Source organism: Cupressus sempervirens, chromosome 11 (assembly GCF_028749045.1).
Source record: "Cupressus sempervirens isolate cs-2001-9-10 chromosome 11, ASM2874904v1, whole genome shotgun sequence".
In the NCBI taxonomy this organism is placed as follows: Eukaryota; Viridiplantae; Streptophyta; class Pinopsida; order Cupressales; family Cupressaceae; genus Cupressus; species Cupressus sempervirens.
The window spans coordinates 529,825,621-529,846,519 of NC_143128.1; the positions used below are offsets into that span (position 1 = coordinate 529,825,621).

At 34.1% G+C, this 20,899-nt stretch overlaps 1 pseudogene; it reads left to right on the forward strand.

The window, feature by feature from the left end:
• The window catches only part of LOC149530711 (pentatricopeptide repeat-containing protein At2g13600-like), a 369,552-nt pseudogene extending 357,977 nt beyond the window's left edge, over nt 1-11,575 (forward strand).
• Nucleotides 11,576-20,899: the final 9,324 nt, after the last annotated feature.

Sequence of the window (20,899 nt, forward strand, 5' to 3'; positions counted from 1 at the left end):
GTTACAAAATGTTGGCTAAACTTAGAAAGTTTAGAAGAACAAGTTAGACAAAGTTTGTTTGCCAAGCTTGACCAAATGGATAGTAGGTTCCAAGAAAAGTCAGTGCAAGCTGAGCAAAAAATCAATTGGAGCCAAGTGAAAGAAAATTCTAGTTGATTTTGAGCAAGACAATTGATGCCAAGTAAAGTTTAGTTGATGCCAAGCACCAGTAAACTTTAGTTGATGCCAAGAAATGCAGTATGTGTCATGCATCAGAAGATTGATAATGCCAAGCTACTGTATTATGTTAAAGATCGAAGATTCATCGAATCTAAGCCAACAAGTTTGTTTTCTTGAAACTTGTGAACCAAAAGGAAGATAAGGTTGATGACCTAGTGGCAAAGAATTTGACGTAAACTATTTTTAGGTGAATTCAAATGGAATCTAGGAGAAGTTTCTAGAAAATACAAGATATGGGGTAGATACATTGTATCCTACCTAATCCATCCAAAACCCTAATTTGGACAATGGAAAATGAGCAAAAAAATCCTAATTTCCTATTTATAGGAATGTCTAATCATGAAGCAAAAAAGTTGTCATGTGCGAGAACCTAAGGAGGAGAAGGAGTTAAGGGTTTTGCTTCATCAAGTGAGCCAAGAGGAGAATCTGCAAATGACGTGTTAAGCAAGAAGGCTTAAGGAGATGAATGATTGAAGGTTGAACAAGCTATTAGAGTTGCAAAGTATGAAGGCCAATTAGAATTGAGGACTAGACATAGATCTAAAATCTGCAACAAAAGTTTTAAGTTGTATCAGATCAAAACTCTACTATTACTCTGTAATAATTGTATCAGTCTAGGGTAAATCCTTTCCAATTAAGGTTGACCTAATAGTCATTTGTAAATCCTTTAACCAGGTGGCACTCCAAGTGAATGGCCTAAAGTCCTCTAAAAAGGCTCACTTTTAATAGGGTGATTGAAATCCCTTAACCGGGTCACATTTAATAGTGTGTATTGTAACCTTTAACAGGGTTGGCCTTTCATAAGGCATCACTTTAGAAGAGTGAAAAGGAGTAGCATGTTACTAGTTGTTTTTCCCAAATTGGGTTTCTATGTAAATCATTGTGTGAAGTTTCCTGATGAATGTTTGTGTTTCATGCTTTACATTTTTGCAAGTTGATTTGATAGTAATATATAACTTTTAGAAATTACATAATGGATGCATGCATGGATATGAATGTTTTATGGGTTCACTAAGTTGTGAAAATTTTTATTTATACATTTGCACCTTAGATAACTTATCCCCCCCCCCCCCCCCCCCTCTCAGTTATTCTGAAGTATTCTAACATTTCTAGGTTTCTCAACTCAAGGGCCTTTGAGCTAATAACAACCTTCTTTTTCTATTTTGATTCATGTGCCTTAGGAGCATTATAGTTCACAAATGAGTGACCTTTAAAGTTGCAATTTTTCAAGAATAAGGTAGCATCCTCATATACTATGACATGGGTCCAACAACCCAACTTGGATTTGAGGGTAACAAAGTTTAGTATGGCTTTGTTGATGGTTAAACTGACATAAAACCTAGTAAAGACCAAGCGTGATTTTGTCAAAGTGGTCATATCTATAGAGATGCAGTTGTCAAAAGAATCCCCCGCCCACCGAAATACCTACTCATCCCAAAAATCAAGGAGGAGTCCCAAGAGGCATACAGAGACAAGATCCATGTGACTAAGATTGGTTGATTAATTGAAGCCGGGATTCCACTTCATCATACTGAGGACATGTTTTCCATATAACTAGGATTCCAAGAGCACCATGGAAAGGTCTTTCACTATGGTGAACCTAAAGAGAAATAATCCACCAAAAACTAATGAGGTAACCACACTCCCCTTAATTTTATACTATATTCCCACCCATATTTGGACCATGGTGATAGTGGGTCCAAAATTGAAGAATCTCCCCACCAGAGAAAGATTCAAATCTACCATCGCTTTATCAATAATAGCATCTAGAAGGGTGATTTTAGTCTAGTCCTTGTGAGTGGTAATAAATACCAAAAAGAGTCCAAGTGAACATTATCCCCCCTCACAAGCACATGATATTTTGTTAACATAAGATACCATAAAAAGTGATTAACCTACTACCAATTGATGAACTGCTAGAACCTTCAGTTTACTTTTCAAGATAATTTGGGTTCATTAGATGTTGTCAAATCTAATCAAATATTTTATTCTTGAGAATACATTGAATTTTATTAATAGAGTTCAGGTTGAATACAAATTTACAACTATGGAGTTTTCACCTAATTTAGAAGATATAGAGGCCATTGCATCTCACATAGTTTGCACACTTGAGAATATAATTAAGAGTCCTAATGAGTAATTTTAATAGAAGAGTATTGCATTAATCACAACTCAAAATTATCACAACCTATTTATATTGATACAGCTCTTAGAGGGAAAATGATCCAACTCGTTTATATTGATCAAAGAGCCAAAAGTGGTGAATAATAAATTTCAAGCCATTTGCCACAATGCCTTGTAGACTGAAAGTTGCAAAGGAAATTTAAAGTGATTAGTTTGACAAAGAAGGGCCAAGAAGGTAATGAATAACTATATAAAATATCTAATTCATTAATAAATTCACCTCAGAAATATTGTTCTATCTAGTTTATAAATTTATAGATATTTTAAAAAGCTAATTATCTAATTTAGTATTGGTGATTACAAAAAAAAAGTAAGGAAAAAACTCAAATTTGTTAGAAAAAACAACAAAAAGAAACTTATATGTCATATTTTATTTTATGTGTTGTTGAGTGCATCACAATTATTGTGGCCACAACCCTTAACAACTCCACTACCACCACAATAGCCAATATTGGCATAGTTGCACCCTCCACCACTATGGCTATTGTTGCTAGTCTGGGCAGTACATTCCACTAGAGCTTGTGAAATCAACAACCTTGGTATGACCATCACTACCTTTCTCTGCAACATAATCTATAGATTGACCCTCAACCAAGCTCCTAATTTTGTGACTAATCTACAACAAAACTAAAATTTGGTCAATTATAACAGATTTCCACAATCCATGTTATTCAATATCTACACTTATCAGTGAGATTGTGTGTTAGTTTGACAGCATCAACGTTTTGGACCATACTTAATCATCCATCATTAGGATGAGAGAGCTAAGAGAAAAAACATAATAGGGTGTAGACTCAGGCAGAATAAAAAGAGAATAAAGCAGAATAGACAGATTTCTCTTTTTATTCTTCTTGAATCTGCAACCTATTATGTTTTTTCTCTTAGCTATCTCATCCTGATGATGGATCATTGAGTATGATCTAAAACATTGATGCTATCAAACTTACACTTAACAATCATAAATGAAAGTCTTATTATTAATAGAAATATCAATATGGTGAGTGATAGGTGCAAGAAAAATGCAATGGTTTACCTCTGTCTCAAAGTTGTTGGAGCCACTTTGTATTGGGAACCTTATGTGGCTTGGGAGAATGCAAAGAAAGAACTTCCCGTGGAAAGAATATTTCTTAGACTTAGCCTCAAATTCACAGGACATTAAAATTTGTGGTAATGTACTGCTAAACATTGGGGTTTATATCTAAAAGATGGAGTAGAAGGTTGCCCATGTTATGTTACTGGAACTTGCAAGAGTAAATCTCCTGAATTTAATAAGTAATCGAGGGTAACTATCTTTCATTTGGATATAGACTCCCTCATGATCTCATATGGATGTGTTTCTGAACTATTCTTTTCACAACATGTTGTGATGCGGGACATAGGCAGTTTCATGCTTAAATTGTCTCTATTTATAAGAGATGGATATTTCGCCCAAATGCTTATGTAGTAGCAAAATTTGTCAACCATGTGAACTATGAAAAATATTAAGATTCATTATGTTTTTGCCCTTCTTTTCTCATAAGGATTGAAGAAAAATACAATTACCTTTGATATCAAATGTAACATGAAATTTTAGTATATTTGGCCACTGAAAATTGTTCTAATTTAGTTGCATATGCGATTGACCTTATGTAGGTTCTATGCTTGAGAATGAGTGGAAGTGGAACAAGAAGCTCTATTTAATTTTTTCTTTCTTCTAGTGAATACTTTAATGAAAATAGAGGAAAAGCTGAAAATAAATATTTTGGGATCTATTTCAGTGAGCATTACAACATGTGAGAAGTTGGTAGCATTGTATTTGAAACATAATCAGCTCAAGGAAAGTATCTCATCTGAGCTTGCAAAAATACTGGCCGTGGCCACAACAAATATCTCCTACAACTCTCTCGTTGACACCTTTTCATTAAGCTTTGAAGACTGCAACACTGGAGATTTTCAATGTGTCTTACAACTACCTTTCTAGCACTATTCCAATAAATTAAGTTTTTAGAGCGATGACAGCTGATAACTTTGTGGGAAACGATGCACTTTGTTTGGGGGGATATTGGGCCCCTACCCAAGTAGTAGAAAACCAAGAATTTCTATAAGGGTCAGAGTGGAGTCTTAATTTTAATTTGTGTCCTAATTTTTAACAGCAGTAGCCCATTTCTATACAAGAACTTCTCTAACTCTAGGGTCAAGTTCAAGGACACAGAAGAGTGGCCCTAGAGTATGATAGCCTTTTAGAGGTTGAAATTCACAACTAAAGACATATTGGACTATATAGAAGAAACCATCATTATAAGAATGGGTGCTAGGAGTACTGTCTACATGGAAGAATTACCAGGAGGAGAGGGAACTGTAGCTATCAAAAAGCCATGGTAAACCCACAAATTTTGAAGTCTCAAAGGCCGACATTAAAGTTCAAGTGGAAATGCTCTTAAAATCACAACCAATCCTGAAGGGATGTTGCAATTGTTGGACCCTTATGTTGTTGGTGTCTTGTCTGGTCATGTACATGAAGAAGTCATATTAATTTTGTAGATTACTCTATTCTGCATCACACAATTTTCCAAGGATCAACCCTCCATGAAAGATGTAGTAACCTTGTTGGAAGAAGCTAGGCTGTTAAACAAGTAGTGTTCTATTTCAAGCTTCAAGTTTGTTGTAAGAGTATAGAGAAACATAAACAATTAAGAGAAAAAGTCCTAAAGTAACAATTTAGGGTTATTGACAGAAGAAATACATACCATGGAATTTTTGGAAAAAAATCATAATTTGTGGGCTCTACTTTAGGATGAGGTAGTTACAACAAGGTATTATCAGGTCTTAGCTCAAAAGGAAGCGAAAGATGACATTCAAAAACAAATTCAAAAGTGTAATGCGAAGTCAAAATTTATAGAAGAAACCCTCACTACGCTACACCGTCATATTATTGGATAACAAAATAAGAAATACATAGTCAAAATTTACAAAAAAAACCCTCACCACCAACGTCATATTACTAGATAACAAAATAAGAAATACATACGTTGTCATACTACTGAATAACAAAATACAGTGTCATACTAATGGATAACAAAGTTAAAAGAAATAGCCATCTCAAAAACCCTTGTTTGAATTTTGCAGAGATGTGAACCCATGTTTGAATTTTGTTTGAATTCCACATAGACGTGGACAAATTGTAAAGGTTGAAGTTCTATAGAGATTGTAAGAGACAAGAATGCTAGAGGAATGACTTTCATGGCTTCATATTCTCCAGGAAAGTTCATGTCCAACCAAAAAGCTTCTAGATTAAAAATAATAACCAATATAATTGAAGGACTTATTGGAAGAGTTTAAATTTTATGTGTATTTATTTAAATGAAAATAAATTTTCTACTTGCTATTTTTCCTTTTAACCAATGAGAATAAAGATAATTGACATTTCCTATATTTGAAAAATATTTATAAATCTATAAACATAAAAAACATGCATCTATGTAAAAAAAACAAAATAAAACAAAAAGAAGAAAAAAAAATTAAATATGATTGGTTAATATTATTGGTCTACTTGCATCAAGCATCATAGCCATGCGAGGAACTTATAAATAAAAAGGAAATTATTTATGTCAAATAGCATTTAAAAACCTCTACATTTTTTATAATTGAATCTAGGCATGAGTAATTTAATCGATACCACATTACTTAATAGTAGGACTCCGTAATAGTGGAACAATGTTAAAATAGTCGTCTGCCATAATATGGAACTCACCTTGCAACTTCCCTTACCATGCACAACCTCATCATTAGCGTTGCATCATGAAAACTTCAAGGCAAAGGTTGTTCCTTTTCACTTCACTACTACTCTTTCAATTGGTTTTAGGTTTTGTCTGAATTGTCATGGCTAACCCTTTTCTTTGGATTTGGAGCAGTATGATGCCAAGAAGCTTCATGTTCACTTCATCAAAACTGGGAAGCACTCCGATGGCTTCCTCACAAATAAACTTAGACGTACGGGAAGTTTGGAGATATTGAGGCTGCGCTATATATATTTGACGAAATGTCTCACCAAAATTTAGGGACATGCAATGTCGTGATTGGAGTTTATGTTCGATGTGGAGAAGCAGATTGTGAGGCCTCACCCTGACCCATTGTAGCATAGTGATACATTACTATTATTTTGATATTCACAACTCGAGATGTCGAGACATTCTCTGATGTTTAGAACATACTTTATTATTTTATGTTGTGTGATGTTACTTTCAGATATATTTGATGATTGTCTTTTAATGTTTCATGTATATGTATGTTGATGAAATCAGTAAATGTAGGATGGAGACTTTGATTTAAGAGATTTTAAATGTTTAAGAATTTAGCAGGATGAAGAAACCCTTATTGATGTGTGTTTCAATTTATGTGAATTTATGATTACATATATGTACATGTGATTTTTGCAAGACTACTGATGTGTGCAATGAGTGTGCAGATATTTTAGCCGAGAAACCCTACGGAGGAACATAACTAATCTCTTTGTGCTAATTTTGGAAACCTTGTTGTTCATAATTCACGTGTTGTATTGTGAGATATATTTATATATCTTCTTTGTTTAGTGAATGTTAATGTTCATAATTATGTTCTTTTAGTGTCACTTGACACTCGTAAACTGGTTATGTTCTTCAGCATGCTGCTTAGGGTTAATTGTTTAACCTTTGGACCAAGTTGGTTTAAGTTAGTGTCAGTTTACTATTAGGTTCTTAATTGAGGTTGGTCATCCCTAATCCGGATTAGTGCTTAATTTGCACGTTAGAGTAGTTAGAAGGTCCTATTTTATTCCTAGATTTTATTTGGCTCTAAACCTCTTTCGTAAGGCTTAAAACTTGATATAATTATACCCAAAGGGTATGGGTATGGGTTAAGGGTCTTTTCCAACCCCTAAGCCCCTTTTATTGACTTTTGAGGTCACTCAAAAAGTCTCTTTTTGCATTTGTGCGAAAATTGACCATGGTTATCTTGAGTTACCTCACCTCATCCCCACTTAGGGTTTAACCATAGTGTAGGTTGAGTTAGGAGTTTCTAGAATTGCTAGTGGGTGGAAGTAGTTATTGCTCCTTTTGGGTGGTTGAGTTGGAGGCTTATTTAGAGGCCCTTCTTGGACTTGTGGAGGTGGTTACCCAATCTCTACATTTAGAGAGGAGTTCTTGAAGATTGAAGGAAGGCAGGGGAAACTCTACTCAAACTTGTTCATTTTCCATTACCTCTTGTAAAGGTAGGAAATTCTCATCTTCCTTATTCAGTTTCCATATTTGTTTCATGCTTATGCTACCTTGTTGTTGTTTCAATGTTTGTATGTTTGTGAGTATGTTGGGAAATTTTAAAAACCATGTTATTTTGGATGTTTTCCTTTCATGTTTATGTTTGCAATTTTGAGATTTTTCTTGCATGGGTGTTTTGGTATTACTCACCCTTGGAGAGGGCAGAAGTGACCAATTTTGGGAAAGGTTTGTTTAGTTGGACTCCAACCAGTGTAGAGTCTCTTCTCAAGATGAGAAGAGGGAGAAAGGGTAGGGTGTTATGGGCCCCTACCCGTCAACACAAACCTAGTATGAGTATGGCATGTTTGAATGATAGAATGGAAGTTCTTAGTTAATAGCCCCGATTGGGCATCTTCTTTGGTGTTGTGCTTGAGTTCTCCTGTTGGAAGAATCCACCTTTCCCTAGTGTTGATTCATTGTGGATCTTATTGTGAAAACCTTGTATGAATATTCATGTTTTGAATTGTTCTTGTTCATGCTTTTGGTCACCTGATCAGATTCTGTTTCCTCCATGGTTCTAGAAATGAGTTGCAGAAAATATTATAAATCCCTTGATTATGATCATGAAGAAAATTTGATTAAATTGTTGAAATTTGGGATTGAGATCCTATTGTAAATTGTATTTTAAACTTGATCTAAATGGCAACGAAGCCGGGTTTTCTTTCTAGTTCTTTCCTGGCTGAGCCTTTGAATCAGGTTGGCCAATAAAATTGGTGTTGAGTATAATTGCTTGTCATGTGATTTAATTGTAAATTTTAAATTTAGATGGATGAATTTTAAAATTTGGATGGAATTGATGATGTTTAAATTGGTAAAAATTTCAAGGTTTTCCTTTATGTTGAAAACAAAAATTATACCATGGATGTAGGTTTAGTTGATTTGAGAAAAATTTTCAAGTTCTTTATATGTTCATTATATGATTAAAATGAAATTTATGTTAAAGAAAGAAAAGAGGATTATAGTTAATAGTTCTATTCAGGATGTAAGGAGATCAAATTTAATCATGTAATTTTTTAGACATAAACTATTGTATCAATGTTTAAAGCTTGTCAAAATGTATATATATATATATACACCTTGAAAAAAAAATACATGACTTTAAATCTACACTTAGAAAATTTCATCAAAGAAAAATGTTGCAAGATAGTAAAACTCTCTGCCTTTTGTATGAGAGAAAATTTAAATGCCTCCTTGCAACAGAGAATATTCTCCAGAATATTCTTATTTTTAAAATTTCGAAATAAAACAAAATAAAAAGAAAATATAGATATTAGTGTTCAAAAGTTACAAGGAAAATTCAAAATATATATATATATATATATATATAAAACTAAATATCTAAACTTACCTACAAAACTTTATAACATCAATGCTTATCTTGGACGTCAGTTTTTGGAGAGGGTGGTTTTAAAAAAAAAATGTTTTATTCCTTGCAAAGTCAAATGTCATCATAGTGATGACATCACCCTTATGACATCCACTATTGTTGTAGACCATGGAAAAGATTTTATTATGTTTTTGGAACTTTGGTTTATCACCTCCCTAGCAGCTTTGGGCGTCACTTATGCGCTAGCCTGCAAGTCTGGCCTTGGCTAGAGCGCTTACCCATGGCCAGCGCTTGGGAAGCACTTGCCCAAGGACCAAGTAGGGCACACAGTGGTGTAAAGGGAGATAGGGGTAGTGTAGGGGGTTAGTAGGTAGGTTAGTAGGTAGGTTGTTTTATTATTACTATTTTTATCATAGTTTAGTTGTTCTTAAGTATTAGTTGTTAGTTTTATTGTGTTTAGTTATGTTATGTTGTTAGTACTAGTATTAAGTTTAGAGTTATGATACTTTATGTAATGCTAGTTTTAAAGTCAATAAAGTTTTCTTTGTTGCTAGTTTTAGAACTAAGTTAGTTTAACATTAAAAATGTAATATAGTTTTAGATTTTAAATTAGTTAGCATTTTATATATATATATATAGTTGTAATTTAGTTAGTTAGTTCTTAGATTTATTTAGTTGTTTTAATATTAATGTTAATTAGTCTTGGAATATTATTAGCTTCAATTTAGATATATGTAAAATTGATTTTAGTATTTTATTTATGTTAAATTTGTTTAGATTTTAGAAATGTTAGTATTGAATAGAATCTTGTTAATTTGGTTTTAATAAATTGATTTATTAAATTAACTTTGTTAAAGATAGTTAGTATTAGATGTGAATATTAATGGGTTTAATTAAAGATGGTTAGCCCCATGTATCAGATTTTAGTAGACTAATTAATAATTTGTTTAATTAATGATTGATATCAATCTTATAACAAAAGTTTTAATATCTTAACAATGTATTCCTCCACTAGAGTTTTAAACTTAAGATGTATTGTAGTGAACCTTTACTTCTCTTGCAGGAATCAAATTAAAACTTTGAGCACTCCAATTATTATAATTAAAAAATAAAATAAAATTTGTTGTGTGTTTTTGCCATCGCAGCTTGGGCATGACACAGAGGAGGCGCTAAAACTCTTCCGTCTAATGCAGATGAAGATGATAAAAAAAGTCATTTTACTGCAAGCAGCGTTGTTAAGGCATGCACTACCCTGTCAGTTTTTAAATATTGCAGAGAATTGCATGCCCACATTATAAGAAGTGGGTTTGAATTGGATATTGTTCTGTACACTACACTAATTGATATGTACTGGAAAGGTGTGAGCGAACTGGATGCATGTAAACTATTTGACAAAATACCACTTTGAAATTTTATTTCATGGAATGTTATATCAAGTTGTGTACAGAACGGCTTCGAGGTGAAGGTAGTGGATCTTTTTCTAAAAATGTAGGAGATGGGTTTCAATCCCAATCAATACATCAATTCCAATATGATAAAGGTATGCGGAGGTTTGCTACTAGCGGAGATGGGTAAACAAGGTACATGCTCTTGTTTCTAAAGCTGGATTGGAGTCAGATGTCATTGTTGGGAGTGCATTAGTTGATGGTTATGTTAAATATGGGAATATTGAAGCAGCACAGATTGTATTTGGGAGAATGTCTGGATGGGATGTAGTTTCAAATGCTAGAGCACAATCTCATCAAACCAAACCACTTCACATATTCAGGAGTCCTAAAGGCATGCTCCAATTTAGTTGACATGGAATCTGTTAAACAAATTCATGCACACCTTATGAAAATATTATTGGAATCAAATGTCTCTGTGGGCAATTCTCTTATTAGCATGTATGCCAGGTGTGGCAATATAGATGATTTGCAGAAAGTATTTGATCTGATGTTAAGGAGGAATGTGGTTTCATGGAATGCTATGATCACAGGGTATGCTTTGCATGGAAATTGTAAGGAGGGGATTAAATTCTTTACACAAATGCAACTTGCTAGGATTAAACCAAACCATATCACATTTTTTGGTGTCCTCACTGCTTGCAGCCATGGAGGCCTTGTAGAGCAAGGTCATAGCTTCTTTCATTCAATGACAGCAGATCTTGGCATTGAAGCAACAATGGAACAATATGCTTGTATGGTTGATGTACTCGGTCGGGCAGGTCTATTGGAGGAGGCCTTCAAGATGACAAGACAAATCCCACAAGAACCTACAGCTCTTATATGGCGGACTCTGCTGGGTGCATGTAAAGTCCATGGCAATTTGGAACTAGGCTATTGTGCAGCACAAGCTCTCTTGAAATTGGAACCTAAGGATTTTGCTACATATGTGTTGTTGTCAGGTATTTATGCTGTATATGGCAGATGGGATGATGTGGCAAATTTAAGAAAAATAATGGAAGACTATGGCGTGAAAAAAGGAGGATCCAGGCCATATAAAGAATAGGTTATATGAATTTCTTGTAGAAGATAGATCAAACCAGCAAGTGGAGGAAGATTATCAAATTGACAAAGCAACTACCGATGCATAAAATTGACAAAGCCAATGAATGAGGTAGAAAATATAAACAGGACAGATCAAACCAATCAACAGAAGAAATATATCCAATTGATGATGGATAAGTTTAACAAAACAAATGGGCAACGAAGGTTGTGAAATATTGCTTTTGGGCCTATCAGCAGACCCCTTGAAGAATTTGGAAAAAGATATTTAACTCGCATGCTAATCTGAATTTTCCTTGCAATATCATCCTAAACCGATGTTACAATTCTGGTGTTGGGTGATGCGACACGCTCCCCTACCCACAGGTGGTTAATTATGTGGTGTTCCATGTTCACTAACAGTCATGGCTTTTGGTGCAATGGAAAATGGGCCCTACAATTGGTATCAGAGCACGAGGTGTGCAGATTGGAAAATTAGTGTTGAATTTTTCGGAAAGATGGAGGATTTGAAAATAGAGAAATTTACAGGCAAGAATTATAGCCTGTGGAAAGTGCAGATGCGTTCCTTGCTGGTTAAGCAAGACTTGGCTCTCGCAATCAAAGGAAAGTCTAAGAAACTGTCTACAATGACTAATGAAGATTGGCAAAAGATGGATGACAAGGCTATGGCATCCATTTTTCTCTCACTAGTGAAAAATGTCTTGTTCAATGTCTCAAATGAGACGTCAATGAAAGATGTTTGGGACAAACTTTAGAATATGTATCAAACGGCGTCGGTTGCAAACAAAATCTTCATTATGAAGAAACTCTACAAACTGAAAATGAAGGAAGGGATTGCAATGTCAAATCATATAAATGATTTGAACACCCTATTATGTCAAGCAAGCTCGGTTGGTATGACTCAAGATGACGAATCCAAAGCAATCATCTTGTTGTGTTCTTTACCTGACAGTTGGGATCCCGTAGTTACAGCTGTAAGTACTTCAAGCTCTACGAAATCAAAGCTGGCTTATGATGAAGTTGTTGCCACTTTATTAAGTGAAGACATGAGAAGGAGTAACAAAGACTCCTCATCCGGTGATGCTCTCACTATGGTCAGCACTAAGAGAAGAGGAAGAAGCCATCATAGAGGAAATAATAATTACAATCAGCGAAGATCAAAGTCACCCAATCATTCAAGGTCAAGAGGTAGGAATGGTGAATGCTGGTTTTGTGGTAAGCCTGGCCATACAAAGAGAAATTGTCGGGCTTACAAGAAAGCACAAGAAAATGTGAGAAACATGGAAGCAAATACAGCCTATGAGAAAGATGAAAGTGCTTTAGTTCTTTCTACAAGTGACACAAAATCAGATTCTTGGGTGATAGAATCCGGAGCTTCTTTCCATGCTACTTCATGTACGGATTATTTCACAAACTACCATGGTGGTCAATTTGGAGAGGTATTTCTTGGAGACAACAAATCCTGTGAAATAGTTGGCAAAGGTGACATTTTGTTACCGCTGGAAGATGGAGGGAAATAGTTGTTAGAAGATGTTCGCCATGTTCCCAAATTAAAGCGAAATCTAATTTCAGTTAGTCAACTCTTTGCCCAAGGATATTATCCATTCTTATATCCGGATACTTGGAAAGTTACCAAGGGTTCAAGAATAATTTCCAAGGGAAACAAAGTTGGCAATCTTTATCTCCTTGAGAAGCCTACTAAAATAGGGGCTGCTATGACAGTCATGGGCAGCGATGTAGCACTTTGGCATCAAAGATTAGGCCACATGAGCAAAAAGGGCCTTGAGATAATGCTCAAAAGGGATCAACTACCGGGTCTCCAATCAACAAACTTGCAATTTTGTGAACATTGTCTTTACGGAAAACAAAAGCAGGTCAGCTTCTTGAAAGATGGACATGATCTCAAGGAGAAACCATTGGAACTTGTACACTCGGATGTCTTTGGTCCAGTTGAGGTAAGCTCTTTAGGAGGTTCAAATTTTTTTGTTACATTCCTTGATGACTGTACTAGGAAAGTATGGATATATATGATGGCAAATAAATCTGAAATCTTTTCTAAATTTAAAGTTTTCAAAGCTCTTGTTGAAAACCAAAGGGGCCATAAGATCAAATGTTTAAAAACAGATAATGGAGGTGAGTTTTGTTCATTGGAGTTCGACAATTATTGTGCAGATAATGATATTCGTAGGGTGAAAGTTGTGCCCTACACCCCTCAAGAAAATGGGGCAGCGGAAAGACTCAATAGGACAATAATGGAGAAAGCTCGGTGTATGCTTTCTAATGCAGGATTGGGAAAAGAATTCTAGGCTAAGGCATGTAATACAACCGTATATCTCATTAATCGAAGTCCTTCTTCAAGGTTGAACTTCGGAATTCTAGAAGAGGAATGGCAAGGTAGAAGACTCTCTTATTATCATCTTAAAGTTTTTGGTTATCAGGCTTTTGCACATGTGCCCAAAGAAAAAAGAAGCAAGCTGGATCCTAAATCTGAGCCTTGCATATTCGTTGGCTATGGAGAGGATCAGTTTGGCTTCAGGATTTGGAGCTTAACTGATAAGAAGATTATTAGAAGCAGAGATGTTGTCTTCAATGAGAAAACCTTTCCAACGTTAAATTCTCAGGAAATGTCTAAAAAAGAATTTGTGCCAATCGCTGCACAAAGGAATGTTGGATTGAATCCATGAATAGTTTCTAACACTATTTCATATAGTCCCACCTCTGTACTATTTCCAAATTTTTCATCTTCTTCCACTCCTGGGAACACAGGACATGATGATAGTTCTACACAAGAGTTTTTTGATATCTCTTCTCATGATAGGAATTTGTCTCTCCGTCACGATCAAGCTTGTGAAAGTTTTTCAAACCAAAGTACAAGGGATCCTCTTACTAAAATGGGCTATCAGTCAAAGGACTATAATGCTCATCCACCAATGCAGGGTGGGCAAATAGAACCGCAGGACATCAATCTGGAGGATGAGAGTAATTTGCAGGCTATGCCAATTGATATCCATGGCAATCCTGTCTATATACAAAGCACTCACAGTAAACGTATGTCACTATATCCATTTGAGCACGGTGGAAACTCAATCCACAATCTCGGCAAGTAGGCCCAACAATTGGTATCAGAGCCTGGTTTTGGCTGAAGCTGAATACTTAGCTATTGTTGGGTGATGCGACGCACTCCCCTGCCCACAGGTGGTTAATTATGTGGTGTTCCATGTTCACTAACAGTCATGGCTTTTGGTACAATGGCAAATGGACCCTACAATTGGTATCAGAGCCTGGTTTTGGCCTGGTCATGGGTTCAAATCTCCCCGGTGCCTTCCTGACCCATGTAAGCACCTGGTATGCGCGTCGAGGGGGAGATTGTTGGGTGATGCGACGCGCTCCCCTGCCCACAGGTGGTTAATTATGTGGTGTTCCATGTTCACTAACAGTCATGGCTTTTGGTGCAACGGAAAATGGGCCCTACATCTAGGTGGGGAAAGTCCTTGCATTTGTTTTTGACATCTATTAATTGAGTAGTGACTTTCATCTAGTACCATTACATGTATGGCAGTATGTTTGATCATCTAAACACAACTTCACTGTATTCGTTAAACTATAAAGAAATTATTTGAGCCCTTTCTCATCTTTTGCTTTCTTTATAAGAAGTTCTCAGGTCATATAGTAGGTTCACTTCTTTGGGAACTTATTAAGCACTTCTACACTCCACATAGAGCTGGTAAAGGAAGCAGAAATCTCATGCAAAAAAAAATGATCCATGCTATAAATGGTGGACACCATCTTTTATAAGAAAGTCAATAAATTTGAAACCATCTTGGAGAAGGTCAGGTAGTTGACTTTCTCTCATCAGAAATAATGCGAAATTGGTCCATGCTATAACTGTTGGTAGCACTTTATTTATTTATAAAGAAGTCAGCAAGGTTGAAACTGTCAAGGAAAGGGTCACTAGTTATATAGAATCTACATATTCCATCCCCAAATTCCACTGTGGAGGATAGATTTCATCAGTAAACTTCACTGTGACACATTCATTACCCACTTTAGATTCTTCAATAGAAAGCAATTATGCAATGATCATAAACAAAGACTACAAAAACCTGAAATGAAAACAAGAACCTAAAATCGTTTGCCTTAGACATACGATTGAGCAAAGAAGGGTGAATGGAGGGAAAGCAGACATTATTATTAAAAGAGGTAACATATCAGAATAGGAAACGTGAAAAATGAATACAGAATCACAGATTCACAATTGCCCAAACTTTTTTGGATTCACAATTGCCCAATTTCTATTATAGACGTTCATATCTCTGTTGAGCTATTGAAAAATAGAAAACCAAAAATAAACAAAGATAAAACAAAAAAACAATCTTCTGGTTTCTTCTTCGTCAAGTAAAAGAATCAATACAGATTATAACATAATTTAGGCATAGTTTCACAGTTAAGGAACTTAACAACCAACTGGAACTGATAAACAACTCTGCAATTCTTTATTTATTCTGACACAATCTCTTCCAATTTCTATTACAGACGTATTTTAACTACATAGGGTGACCCATTTAGGGTTCATATCTCTTTTGAGCTGTTGTGCTCACAGACTTGTACCTATGCTGATATTTTGTATTAGCCAATTTGAGTGACTCAAAGTGTTCCGCGTGCCCATTACAACCAAAAAGGAAAAAAAAGAATAAGATATGACCGTGTAGAAGCTCATTCATTCATGACATTAATTTAACTCTTCCTTGGCCTTTCAATTGGTCCTGCAGGGGATGGCCCTCTGAAACCCAAAGTGATTTCATCTTCAACACAACAATGAAAGGGAGCGGCTGAAATGTTCCTCCTTCTATTATCATCACAAATTTTACACAAGATTTTCTGTTGACCACCTTGTCTACAAAGATTGTGAGGCGGTAATGGGACGGGGACTTCCAGCTTAGACTTTTCAGCTTGGAATATGTGAGACTGCATTTGCATCCTCTGTAGATTGACACCCATTGGAGCAAGTGGAAGAGATTGAACAACACCAGGGAATACTAATCTGGCAGAGAATGGTACCAAATTGTAGAATATTGCATTGTATCTGCCAAGATCATGAGGTAGTCTAAACACTTGATGCCTGTGATTTTGATTCTGCAACATCAGAGACTGCACTCTTTGTAGATTCATGTCCATTATAGAGAATGGTACTATGATAAGGAGCTTCTGCCAAATTTCCACACCTCCAAATGTCTTTATCCAGATCAAAGGTGTTGAATACTGGTTGGCAGGCATCCCAAATTTCAAGCTCATCTGAATCTGAAAACGTTCCAATGTAAAAGGAGAATGCACATGTCCTAGAACCATCTCCATAATCAAATCTAGTATTATCTGTTAGGAATAAGGTGTCTCAACCTTGTATAATTCCTATTCTTATTATTATTTTTTTTGTAAAATGTATTTTTGCAAATAATATGTAAATGTGAGTGTACATGTCTAGTTGGCATGTTGATCACTTACATGTGTCGGCATCTTGAAGTGTGTGAAGGAGATCATGGCTGAAATGGTTATGACGGATTCCTATGACGCGTAAGAGCTATTTAAGGAATGAGCTATGACAGGTGTAAGAGCATCTTATGACATGAGCCCTATTTGGGCACCCAAGAATGAGTGGTTGGTGTGTGTAAGAGAATATGCCAAAAATAGGTTGGTATGACGGATTCCCTTACACTTCTCTTGTGACTGCTATTTTTGGCGGATTCTATGACAAGCTGTCATTGTCTATTCAAGGGATGGACACCCTTTTCTTGGTATTGGATGTACATGTGGCATTGTGCATGTTTCTTGGTGGTTGAGCCATGAAAAATGCCCAACTCCTTTGTGGGCATGTTGTTGGGTCTTAAGATGTTCATAAAAGGAGTATTGCATGTTGTAATGCAATAGAGAGTGAGAGATGAGAAGATATTTGCACAGGGTTATGCTGCCAGATTTTCTCTAGAATGGAGCAAGATGTAAATCTCCATGTGAAGGCTGAAAATGTATTGCAATTTGTTGCTGAATAATACATTAGCTTGATGGTTTGGAGGGTGGGGTTTTTTACCTGGAAAGGTTTATTATAGAGAATGGTACTGTGATAAGGAGCTTCTGCCAAATTTCCACACCTCCAAATGTCTTTATACAGATCAAAGGTGTTGAATACTGGTTGGCAGGCATCCCAAATTTCAAGCTCATCTGAATCTGAAAGCGTTCCAATGTAAAAGGAGAATGCACATGTGCTAGAACCATCTCCATAATCAAATCCAGTATTACCACCTACAAATATCTCAAACCAAATTCCACAATTCTGCCTTCAGTGAATTGCTATTACAGATTGAAACTTCTTATACAAATGAAATCCTTTCATAAACTCAATTCCTTTTCTTTTATGGAATGAGTCCCTTCTTGTATGAATTACTTTTTCAAACTGAAACCCTTCTGCCCTATTTATTGGTAGTTCATTTCATTCATCAACTTCAATCCCTGAGTCAAAAAACTATATTTAGGTACTTGAGTGGGAGTTGCTCTATTTATAGATTTTCATGCTTTTTTGCATGTAAGTCTTCAAGTCTTCAATTAGTGTAAAAAACATGTAAAATCTATTTCATATTTGTTTCTTACTCTGCCTCAAAACAATACAGACTTCAGTTAACTCTATTTTTTTGATACAAAAGCATGTTAAAAAGTAAATATATTTATTAATTTTAATTTTTGAAAATTTTATATTTATACTTGTTATATATTATATTTAGAGATGTTAAATATATTTTAAAACTATGTATAGAATATATATTATTAAAATTTTGAAGTCTTTAGTATAAAATACATGTAAAATCGATTTCATATTTGTTCCTTACTCTCCCTTAAAGCAATAAAGACTTCAGTTAACTATATTTTTAATAGAAAAGCATGTTAAAAAGAAAATATATTTATTAATATTGAGTTTTTAAAATTTAATATTTATACTTGTTTTATATTTAAATATATTTTAAAACTATATGTAAAATATATATTATTAAAATAGAACAATTTTTAGTTTGTATATTTATTGTATTCTATATTTCTTTATTGTTTAGTGAAGTTTTATGGTTTCTATTTTATATTAGAATTTTTTAATTTTTGTATTTACAAGTATCTCAAACTATTTAGTACTTAAGTACAAATAGTTATTTATTTTGTTTACTTTATTCTTAAATAATTAATTTATTGTGAAAATAAATTCATTCGAATATTAAAACATAAATTAAGAGTTACCTTATTGGGGTACTCTTTTATGGAGATTGTGATGTAGTCAATTTTTTATTTTTACTTTTGTCTATATGATCTTGTCAATAAGACATTTATATGAAATTAATTTGATCATAGTTAATTGATCTAGAAATGCTTTCCACAGAATTAGAATTTAATCATTTAAAATATTTTAAGTTGTACTTGATTTTTATGTATATCATTATTAGAATAGAAATGTTTTAAGATTACAATTTCTTAGAAGCAAATATATCTTTATATAACAAAAATCCTATAAAAATAAATTTTAAATCATTATGCTGCTAATTTATGTAATCACTGGTTGGAAATTGCCAAAATGATTTCTAATATTTAGAATTTCTATTATCTTAAGCCAAGCAAGTGGTCGGCACATTTTTGTGTATTATTGTGTAACTATGGAAAACTACCTTAACCCTAGATTAATCTCTTTGCAAATGTAGATACTAGACAACAATTGAGATATATTTTATTCTATTGGTAGTTGACCAATTTGACTGTTTAAAGGCAACCCCTTAGATTTTGGCTGCTTTTAATTAAAAAATAATTGAGATATTTTAAGAATAAAGTTAAGATAGCACTTTAATTATTAAAAAGGTGACAAAACATGTCTAATATCTTTTATGATTTCTTATTAATTTCTTATTTTTAACTTAAAATAAGTGAGAATACATGTTTTAAATAACTTAATAATTTCTTTTTTTTAACTTAAAATAAGTGAGAAAAATTAAATCATTAAATTTTAAATTATTGAAATAAAATAAATAAAATATTATGAAAATTAAATTCACTTATAAATAGATTTAAGTTTTGTAAATATTTAAAAAAATTATTCAAAACAATTATTAAATTATTTAAAAAAATTAATTTAAAAATTATATCAAAATGTAATTAACTTAAAATATTATTTTTTAAAATTGATAATATTTAATAAATTATTTACATCACAAAATAAAAATGTTAGTAATTCAAATAATGTATTTTTTAATTTTTTTTTTTTTGGAAAAAAGGCTAGATAGCCACCCAATTCCAACAACCAAAAATACCCTTACAACAATTTGAAATTGATATATTAATTCTAAAAACCACAAAAATAAAATGTAGTTGTAATAAATTTGAAATTTTGAATGGAACCGAACACATCGAGTTCCTTATTTTTGGGGCCTTTGTGGATTGTGGATTGCAATTTGTATTCTCTGTACTTTATGTAGTTTGTTTCAAGTTTGACAGTCTTTGAATATTTTCTCCATGAAGTCTAGTATAGCCAGTTAGGTGTAAGGGATTTAATTGAGTTATATTTGATCTAAGGGATTTAATTTAGTTTGTAATGAGTTGGATTGACTTGTGGCTTAGTTGGTTATAAGTAAGGGGTTTTATGGAGTCTTTAGGCAGTAGTTATCATTCTACCTTTGGGAAAGGGATGAAGTGTATATGTGAATTTTTGAAGAGCTAGGGCTATGGCTTAGAAACCAGAGCATTGCTTGGTGGACCTGAGGGTACAAGTGTGAATTCTTCTTGGTGTTCTTATCCAGTTGTGTTTATGGACTAGTTGGGATTGAGTTTGTAAGTTGGATCTTGTTGGCTCCTGCATAACTGATTTTATAATTATTGTTTGTAGTTGGCCCTAACCCGAAAAGTCTTACAACTAAGCATATAATCAGTTATATTTATGAAAAAAGAGTTGTGATTTGGTATCAGATCTTGCATTATTGTTGCTTTGTTGTTGTATTTCCACTATGTGGTTATTTACTAGGGGTTTAGACACCTCCTTTGGGGATTCTCCTGCCTTGGACTGCATCAAATGGTATCAGGGTGAAGGTTGTTCCTGAGTGTGTGGATGGATTGCCAAAGTTGAGGCAATTTGCATTAAGAATTGCAAAGAAGGTTAATCTAGTGGCTGATTGAGAAAGCACAACTAAAAAGCTTCAAGTGGGCTTCCCACTCTTAAAATCGACCACCAGGCTATCAAATCTTTAACCTTATTACAAAGTTTCAGCACACTCCAATCCATACATTAATGCCCTCTAGACCTCAAAAATGAAGTGTGTGTGTGTGTGTGTGTGTGTGTGTGTGTGTGTGTGTGTGTGTGTGTGTATCTATATCTATATATATATAGATATAGATATATATAT